The sequence below is a fragment of the Arachis duranensis genome, chromosome 4, assembly GCF_000817695.3.
Source record: "Arachis duranensis cultivar V14167 chromosome 4, aradu.V14167.gnm2.J7QH, whole genome shotgun sequence".
NCBI lineage: Eukaryota > Viridiplantae > Streptophyta > Magnoliopsida > Fabales > Fabaceae > Arachis > Arachis duranensis.
In genome coordinates this window covers 56,643,233-56,653,235 of record NC_029775.3, presented here as the reverse complement: position 1 = coordinate 56,653,235, position 10,003 = coordinate 56,643,233, and the positions used below count along the sequence as shown (strand labels likewise).

The 10,003-nt window shown below is 38.9% G+C and overlaps 1 non-coding gene across 1 annotated transcript; it reads left to right on the top strand.

The window, feature by feature from the left end:
• The first annotated feature begins 3,601 nt into the window (after positions 1-3,601).
• Positions 3,602-3,705, top strand: LOC127747028 (small nucleolar RNA R71). The gene has a single exon (XR_008008833.1). It is a non-coding gene; the product is annotated as a small nucleolar RNA R71 (small nucleolar RNA).
• Positions 3,706-10,003: the final 6,298 nt, after the last annotated feature.

The window sequence follows — 10,003 nt, the reverse complement described above, 5'->3', positions numbered from 1 at the left end:
GAAGTGTTGAGTTGTTCCCAATAGTTGTTGGGAGGAAAGTGCATCCCTTGAGGCATCTCCGGGATTTCTTGGTGATGAGCTTCCTCATGCGTCTCTTGGGTTCCATGAGTGGGCTCTCTTGTTTGCTCCATTCTTTTCTTAGTGATGGGCTTGTCCTCCTCAATGGAGATGTCTCCTTCTATGATGACTCCAGCTGAGTAACATAGATGGCAAATAAGATGAGGAAAAGCTAGCCTAGCCAAAGTAGAGGGCTTATCTGCTAATTTGTAGAATTCAAGGGAGATAACTTCATGAATTTCTACTTCCTCTCCAATCATGATGCTATGGATCATGATGGCCCGATCCACAGTAACTTCAGATCGGTTGCTAGTGGGGATGATGGAGCATTGGATGAACTCCAACCATCCTCTAGCCACAGGCTTGAGGTCCAATCTTCTTAGTTGAACCGGCTTACCTTTGGAGTCTCTTTTCTATTGAGCTCCTTCCACACATATGTCCATAAGGACTTGGTCCAACCTTTGATTAAAGTTGACCCTTCTACTGTAGGGGTGTGCATCTCCTTGCATCATGGGCAAGTTGAATGCCAACCTCACATTTTTCAGACTAAAATCTAAGTATTTCCCCCGAACCATTGTAAGATAGTTCTTTGGATTCGGGTTCATACTTTGATCATGGTTCCTAGTGATCCATGCATTGGCATAGAACTCTTGAACCATTAAGATTCTGACTTGTTGGATGGGGTTGGTTAGAACTTCCTAACCTCTTCTTTGGATCTCATGTCGGATCTCCGGGTACTCATTTTTCTGGAGCTTGAAAGGGACCTCGGGAATCACCTTCTTCTTGGCCACAACATCATAGACGTGGTCTTGATGGGCTTTGGAGATGAATCTTTCCATCTCTCATGACTCGAAGGTGGAAGCTTTTGTCTTCCCTTTCCCTTTTCTAGAGGTTTCTCCGGCCTTAGGTGCCATCAATGGTAATGGAAAAACAAAAAGCTTATGCTTTTACCACACCAAACTTAAAATATTGCTCGCCCTTGAGCAAGAGAAGGAAGAAAAGAAGAAGAAGAAGAAGAGAAATTATGGAGGAGAGTAAGGGAGGTGTATTCAGCCAAGGTTTAGAAGAAGGGGTTGGGTTGTGTGAAAATGAAGGAGAATGGAGGGGTTTATATAGTGAGGGGAGAGAGAGTAGGTTCGGCCATTTAGGGTGGGTTTGGGTGGGAAAGAAATTTGAATTTTGAAGGTAGGTGGGGTTTATGGGGAAGAGTGGATGGATGTGAGTGGTGAAGGGGGTGATTGGGAAGAGAGATTGAGGTGATTGGTGAAGGATTTTGGGGAAGAGTGTTTATTGGAAAGAGAGGATGAATGTTAAGAAGAGGGGAGAATATGGTAGGTGGGGATCCTGTGGGGTCCACAGATCATGAGGTGTCAAGGATTTACATCCCTGCACCAATTAAGCATGTATAATGCCTTTGCATGCAATTCTGGCGTTTAAACGCCGATGTGATGCATGTTCTGGGCATTCAACGCCCATGTGCAGCATGTTTCTGGTATTGAATGCTAGTTCCAGGCTTTTTTCTGGCGTTCAGCATTAGCTCTCCTCAGGGTGCATTCCTGGCGTTTGAATGCCAGGATGTTGCTTGTTTCTGGCATTCAACGCCAAATCCATGCTCTGTTTCTGGCGTTGAACGCCAGCCAGATGCTCCTTACTGGCGTTTAAACGCCAGTAAGTCCTTCCTCCAGGGTGTGATTTTTCTTCTACTGTTTTTGATTTTATTTTTAATTTTAATATTTTTTTCGTGACTCCACATGATCATGAACCTAATAAAACATAAAAGAACAATGAAAATAAAATAAAATTAGATAAATAAAAATTGGGTTGCCTCCCAATAAGCGCTTCTTTAATGTCAATAGCTTGACAGTGGGCTCTCATGGAGCCTCACAGGTGACCAGGTCAATGTTGTAGACTCCCAATACCAAACATAGAGTTTGGATGTGGGGATTCAACACCAAACTTAGAGTTTGATTGTGGGGGCTTTGTTTGACTCTCTACTGAGAGAAGCTTTTCATGCTTCCTCTCCATTGTTAAATAAGAAGATCCTTGAGCCTTAAACACAAGGTAGTCCCCATTCAACTAAAGGACTAATTCTCCTCTGTTAACATCTATCATAGCTCATGTTGTGGCTAGGAAAGGTCTTCCAAGGATGATGCATTCATCCTCCTCCTTCCTAGTGTCTAAGATTATGAAATCAGCAGGGATGTAAAGGCCATTAACCTTTACTAATACGTCTTCTACAAATCCATAAGCTTGTCTTACTGACTTGTCTGCCATTTGTAATGAAAATAAGGCAGGCTGTACCTCAATGATCCCTAGCTTCTCCATTACAGAGAGTGGCATAAGATTTATACCTGACCCCAGGTCACACAGAGCTTTTTCAAAGATCATGGTGTCTATGGTGCAGGGTATTACGAATTTGCTAGGATCTTGTCTCTTTTGAGGTAAAGTTTGCTAAACCCATGTATCTAGTTCACTAATGAGAAAGGTAGGTTCACTTTCCCAAGTCTCATTACCAAATAAATTGGCATTCAGCTTCATGATAGCTCCTAGATATTGAGCAACTTGCTCTCCAGTTACATCTTCATCTTTTTCAAAGGAAGAATAGTCTTCAGAGCTCATGAATGGCAGAAGGAGGTTTAATGGGATCTATATGGTCTCTATATGAGCCTCAGATTCCCTTGGGTCCTCAATAGGGAACTCCTTCTTTCTTGAGAGACGTCCCATGAGGTATTCCTCATTGGGATTCATGTCCTCTCTTTCTTCTCTAGGTTCGGCCATGTTGATTATATCTTATGGCCTTGCACTCTCTTTATGGATTCTCTTCAGTATTGCTTGGGAGAGTACTAGGAGGAGTTTCAGTGATTTTCTTACTCAGATGGCCTACTTGTGCTTCCAAATTTCTGATGGAGGACCTTGTTTCACTCATGAAACTTAAAGTGGTCTTAGACAGATCAGAGACTAAATTTGCTAAGTTAGAGATACTCTGTTCATAATTCTCTGTCTGTTGCTGAGAAGATGATGAATAAGACTTAATATTACTGAGCCTATTTCTTCAACCATTTTTAAAGCCTTATTGAGGCTTTTGTTGATCCTTCTATGAGAAATTTGGATGATTTCTCCATGATGAATTATAGGTGTTTCCATAAGGTTCACCCATATAATTTACCTCTGCTATTGTAGGGTTCTCAGGATCATAAGCTTCTTCTTCAGAAGATGCCTCTTTAGTACTGTTGGATGCATTTTGCCATCCATTCAGACTTTGAGAAATCATGTTGACTTGCTGAGTCAACATTTTGTTCTGAGCCAAAATGGCATTCAGAGCATCAATTTCAAGAACTCCCTTCCTTTGAGGCGTCCCATTATCACGGAATTCCTCTCAGAAATGTACATGAACTGGTTATTTGCAACCATATCAATAAGTTCTTGAGCTTCTGCAGGCATTTTCTTTAGGTGAATGGATCCACCTGTAAAATGGTCTAATGACATCTTAGAGAACTCAGATAGACCATAGTAGAATATATCTATCATGGTCCATTCAGAAAACATGTCAGAAGGACATTTTTTGGTCATCTGTTTGTATCTTTCCCAAGCTTCATAGAGGGATTCACCATCTTTTTGTTTAAAGGTCTGAACATCCACTCTAAGCTTGCTTAGCTTTTGTGGAGTAAAGAACTTAGCCAAGAAGGCTGTGACCAGCTTATCCCAGGAGTCCAGGCTATCTTTAGGTTGAGAGTCCAACCATGCTCTAGCTCTGTCTCTTACAGCAAAAGGGAAAAGCATAAGCCTGTAGACTTCAGGATCTACTCCATTAGTCTTAACAGTCTCACAGATTTGCAAGAACTCAGTTAAAAACTAGTAGGGATCTTCTGATGGAAGTCCATGAAACTTGCAGTTCTGTTGTATTAGAGCAACTAGTTGAGATTTCAGCTCAAAATTGTTTGCTCCAATGGCAGGAATTGAGATGCTTCTTCCATCAAACTTGGACGTAGGTGTAGTGTGATCACCAAGCATCCTTTTTGCATTATTGTTGTTGGGTTCGGCTGCCATCTCCTTTTCTTGTTCGAAAATTTCAGCAAGGTTGTCTTTGGATTGTTGTAATTTAACTTCTCTTAGTTTCCTCTTCAGAGTCCTTTCAGGTTCTGGATCAGCTTCAACAAGAATGCCTTTTTCCTTGTTCCTGCTCATATGAGAAAGAAGAGAATAGAAAAGGAAGAGGAATCCTCTATGTCACAGTAAAGAGGTTCCTTATTATTAGTAGAAGAAGAAAGGGAATAAGAGTGAAGAAGAATGGAGAATCCAAACACAAGGGTGAGGATAGAGGCAGTGATTTGAGATGAAGAGAAGTGTTAGTGAATAAATAAATAAATAGAAGAAGAGGAGAGGGAAGGAATTTCGAAAATAAATTTTGAAAATGTAGTTAGTGATTTTCGAAAATTAAAGGTGAGATAGAATTAAAATTAAAATTTAAAACAATTAGTTAATTAAAAAGAATTTTGAAAAAGGGATGAGATATTTTCGAAAAGTAGAGAGGGAAAAGTAGTTAGGTGGTTTTGAAAAAGATAAGAAATAAACAAAAAGTTAGTTAATTGAAGAAGATATTAAAATCAAATTTGAAAAGATAAGAAATTAAGAAGTTAGATAAGATATTTTGAAATCAAATTTTTTTTGAAAACGATATGATTTAAAAAGATATGATAAAAATATATGATTAAAAAGATATGGTTGAAAAAGATTTAATTTTTAAAATTTAAAATTAAAAACCTAACTAACAAGAAACTAAAAGATAAGATTCTAGAATTTAAAGATTGAACCTTTCTTAACAAGAAAGTAACAAACTTCAAATTTTTGAATCAATCATATTAATTGTTAGTATAATTTTCGAAAATCATGAAATACTATTAAGAAAAAGATTTTTGAAAAATAATTTTTTAAAATTTTGGAAAATAGAAAAAAATGAAAAAGATTTGATTTTTGAAAGAGATTTTGAAAAGATAAAATTTTTAAATTTGAAAATTTGACTTGACTTGTAAGAAACAACTAATTTAAAAACTTTTTGACTAAGTCAACCCAAATTTTCGAAATTTTTGGGAGAAATAAGGAAAAGATATTTTTTTGATTTTTTGAATTTTTAATGATGAGAGAGAAAAACATAAAAATGACCCAAAACATAAAAATTTTGGATCAAAACACTAGATGCATGCAAGAACACTATGAATGTCAAGATGAACACCAAGAACACTTTGAAGATCATGATGAACATCAAGAACATATTTTTGAAAAATTTTTGATGCAACGAAAACATGCAAGACACCAAACTTAGAAATCTTTAATGCTTAGACAATATGAATGCAAAAATACACATGAAAAACAATAAAAGACACAAAACAAGAAAACATCAAGATCAAACAAGAAGACTTACCAAGAACAACTTGAAGATCATGAAGAACACCATGAATGCATGAATTTTCGAAAAATAATGCATAAATTTTTAAAAACATGCAATTGACACCAAACTTAAAAATTGACTCAAGACTCAACCAAGAAACACAAAATATTTTTGGTTTTTTATGATTTTATGATTTTTTTGGATTTTCTTTTAATTTTTTTTTCAAAAAAACATATAGGAAAAGAAATTAAGAGATTCAAAATTTTTAATAAGAATTTCAGGAATCTTTCAATGTTAGTCTAAAGCTCCAATCCAAGGGTTGGGCATGGCTTAATAGCCAGCCAGCTTTAGAAGATATAAATCAGGCATGCAACAGCTGATATTTCATCCAACTCCATATACATACCTGTTATGTTGACAAGTGGAAGCCTCAATCCAAAAGGATTTGGATATGGCTTTACAGCCAGTCAGGCTTCAACAAAGGGAAAAATTTTGAAAAATATTTTTGAAAACTTTTTGAAAAGAAAATAAAAATAAAATTACCTAATCTGAGCAACAAGATGAACCGTCAGTTGTCCATACTCGAACAATCCCCGGCAACGGCGCCAAAAACTTGGTGCACGAAATTGTGATCATCAACAATGGTGCCAAAAACTTGGTAGCGCTCTCAAACGTGAATCACACTTAGTCACAACACCGCACAACTAACCAGCAAGTGCAATGGGTCGTCCAAGTAATACCTTACGTGAGTAAGGGTCGATCCTACGGAGATTGTTGGTAAGAAGCAAGCTATGGTCATCTTGTAAATCTCAGTTAGGCAGATAATAAATGTTATGGAGTGTTTGAATAGTAAATAAATAAAACAGAAAATAAAGATAGAGTTACTCATGTAATTCAATGGTGGGAATTTCAGATAAGTGCACGGAGGTGCTGTGTTCCTTTTGAATCTCTGCTTTCCTACTGCTTTCATCCAATCCTTCTTACTCCTCTCCATGGCAAGCTGTATGTAGGGCATCACCGTTATCAATGGCTACATCCCATCCTCTTAGTGAAAATGGTCCAAATGCTCTGTCACAGCAAGGCCAATCATCTATCGGTTCTTGATCATGTTGGAATAGAATCCCTTGATTCTTTTGTGTTTGTCATCACGCCCAACAATCGTGAGTTTGAAGCTCGTCACAGTCATTCAATCCCAGAATCCTACTCAGAATACCACAGACAAGGTTAGACTTTCCGGATTCCCATGAATGCCGCCATCAATTCTAGCTTATACCACGAAGATTCTGATTAAGGAATCTAAGAGATATGCGCCCGGTCTAAGGTAGAACGGAAGTGGTTGTCAGTCACGCGTTCATAGGTGAGAATGATGATGAGTGTCACGGATCAACACATTCATCATGTTGAAGTGCAACAAATATCTTAGAATAAGAACAAGCGGAATTGAATAGAAAATAGTAGTAATTGCATTGAAACATGAAGTACAGCAGAGCTCCACACCCTTAATCTATGGTGTGTAGAAACTCCACCGTTAAAAATACATAAGTGATGAAGGTTCAGGCATGGCCGAATGGCCAGCCCCTAAAACGTGATCAATAGTCTCCTAAGATGAATAATAAAATAAAACTGAGACCACAGATATCTAATACAATAAGAAAATATCCTATTTATACTAGACTAGCAACTAGGGTTTACAGAAATAAGTAATTGATGCAGAGATCCACTTCCGGGGCCCACTTGGTGTGTGCTTGGGCTAAGCTTGAGCTTTACACGACTTGAGGCTTCTTTTGGAGTTGAACGTCAAGTGGTAACGTGTTTTTGGCATTCAACTCTGGTTCGTGACATGTTTCTGGCGTTTGACTCCAGAATGCAGCATGGAACTGGTGTTGAGTGCCAGTTTACGTCATCTAATCTCGAATAAAGTGTGGACTATTATGTATTGATGGAAAGCTCTGGATGTCTACTTTCCAACGCCGTTGAGCGCGCGTCATTTGGATTTCTGTAGCTCCAGAAAAGTCATTTCGAGTGCAGGGTGGTCAGAATCCAACAGCATCAGCAGTCCTTTGTCAGCCTTCTATCAGAGTTTTGCTCAGGTCCCTCAATTTCAGCTAGAAATTACCTGAAATCATAGAAAAACACACAAACTCATAGTAAAGTCCAGAAATGTAAATTTAGCATAAAAACTAATGAAAACATCCCTAAAAGTAGCTAGATCCTACTAAAAACTACCTAAAAACAATGCCAAAAAGCGTATAAATTATCCGCTCATCAAGGACCTTAAAGAATCTGAGGCTCATATAGAGACCATAGAGATTCAATTAAACTTTCTTCTGCCATTCATGAGCTTTGAGAACTATTCTTCATCTGAAGAGGATGAAGATGTAACCAGAGAGTAAGTTGCTCAATATCTATGAGCCATCATGAAGCTGAATGCCAAGTTGTTTGGTAATGAGAATTGGGAAGATGAACCTCCCTTACTCATTAGTGAACTAAATACAAGAGTTCAACAAACTTTACCTCAAAAGAAACAAGATCCTGGTAAATTCTTAACGCCCTGTACCATAGGCACCATGACCTTTGAGAAGGCTCTGTGTGACCTGAGGCCAGGTATAAATCTTATGCCACTCTCTGTAATGGAGAAACTGCGGATCTTTGAGGTACAGGCTGCCATATTTTCATTAGAGATGGCAGACAAGTCAATAAGACAAGCTTATGGAATGGTAGAGGATGTGTTAGTGAAGGTTATAGGCCTTTACATCCCTGCTGATTTCATAATCTTAGACACTAGGAAGGAGAATGATGAATGCATCATCCTTGGAAGACCCTTCCTAGCCACAGCAGGAGCTGTGATTGATGTTGACAGAGGAGAGATAGTCCTTCAATTGAATGGGGACTACCTTGTGTTTAAGGCTCAAGGATCTTCCTCTGCAACCATGGAGAGGAAGCATGAAAAGCTTCTCTCAATACAGAGTGAAATAAGGCCCCCACAATCAAACTCTAAGTTTGGTGTTGGGAGGCCCTCATCATGCTCTGATCATCTGTGAGGCTCCATAAGAGCCCACTGTCAAGCTATTAACATTAAAGAAGTGCTTATTGGGAGGTAACCCAATTTTTTATTTATCTATATTTTTATTGTTCTTTTATGTTTTATTAGGTTCATGATCAGGTGGAGTCACAAAAAAATTGCTAAAATTAAAAATAGAATAAAAAATAGCAGAGGAAACAGCACACCCTGAAGGAAGAGCTTACTGGTGTTTAAATGCCAGTAAGGAGCATCTGGCTAGCGTTCAATGCCAGAACAGAGCATGAATCGGGCGTTGAACGCCAAAAATAAGTAGCAGTCTGGCATTTAAATGCCAGGATTGCACCTCGAGGAAAGCTGGCGTTTAACGTCAGCAACAAGCATTAGGCTGGCGTTAAATGCAAGAAACATGCTACATTTGGGCGTTTAACGCCAGAAACAAGCTTCAGCCTGGCGTTAAATGCCAGGATTGCAGGCAGAGGGCGTCTTACATGCCTAATTGGTGCAGGGATGATTCATCCTTGACACCTCAGGATCTGTGGACCCCACAGGATCACCTCAGGATCTGTGGACCCCACAGGATCCCCACCCACCTCAACTCACCTTCTCTCCTATTCACACAATCCAATAACACTCTTCCCCAATCACCCTTCACCAATCACCTCAATTTCTCTTTCCTATCACCTCTTTCCCACCCAAACCCACCCTGAATGACCGAACCCACTACCCTCTCCGTCCACTATATAAACCCCTCCATCCTTCTTTATTTTCACATAACACAACCCTCTCTTCTCCCCCTTGGCCGAAACACACCACTGTCTCCTTCTTCTCCATATCTTCTTCTTCTTCTATTCTTTCTTCTCTTGCTCGAGGACGAGCAACATTCTAAGTTTGAACTTGCATATTTTTTGCTTTCTGAATGAATGCTTGAACAGTGCATATTTTTTATCTTGTTGTTTATGAATGTTGATGAGCGGATAATTTATACGATTTTTGGCACTGTTTTTAGGTAGTTTTTAGTAAGTTCAAGCTACTTTTAGGGATGTTTTCATTAGTTTTTATGATAAATTCACATTTTTAGACTTTACTATGAGTTTGTGTGTTTTTCTGTGATTTCAAGTAATTTCTGGCTGAAATTGAGGGACCTGAGCAAAACTCTGAGAAGGAGGCTAACAAAGGACTGCTGATGCTGTTGGAATCTGACCTCCCTGCACTCAAAATGAATTTTCTAGAGCTACAGAACTCCAAATGGCGTGCTCTCAACGGCGTTGGAAAGTAGACATCTAGAGCTTTCCAGCAATATATAATAGTCCCTACTTTATTCGGGAATTGACGACGTAAAGTGGCGCTCAACGCCAAGTACATGCTGCTGTCTGGAGTCAAACGCCAGAAACACGTCACGACCCGGAGTTGAACGCCCAAAACATGCTATAACTCGGCGTTCAACTCCAATAAAAGCCTCAGCTCGTGGATAGATCAAGCTTAGCCCAAACATACACCAAGTGGGCCCCGGAAGTGGATTTATGCATCAATTACTTACT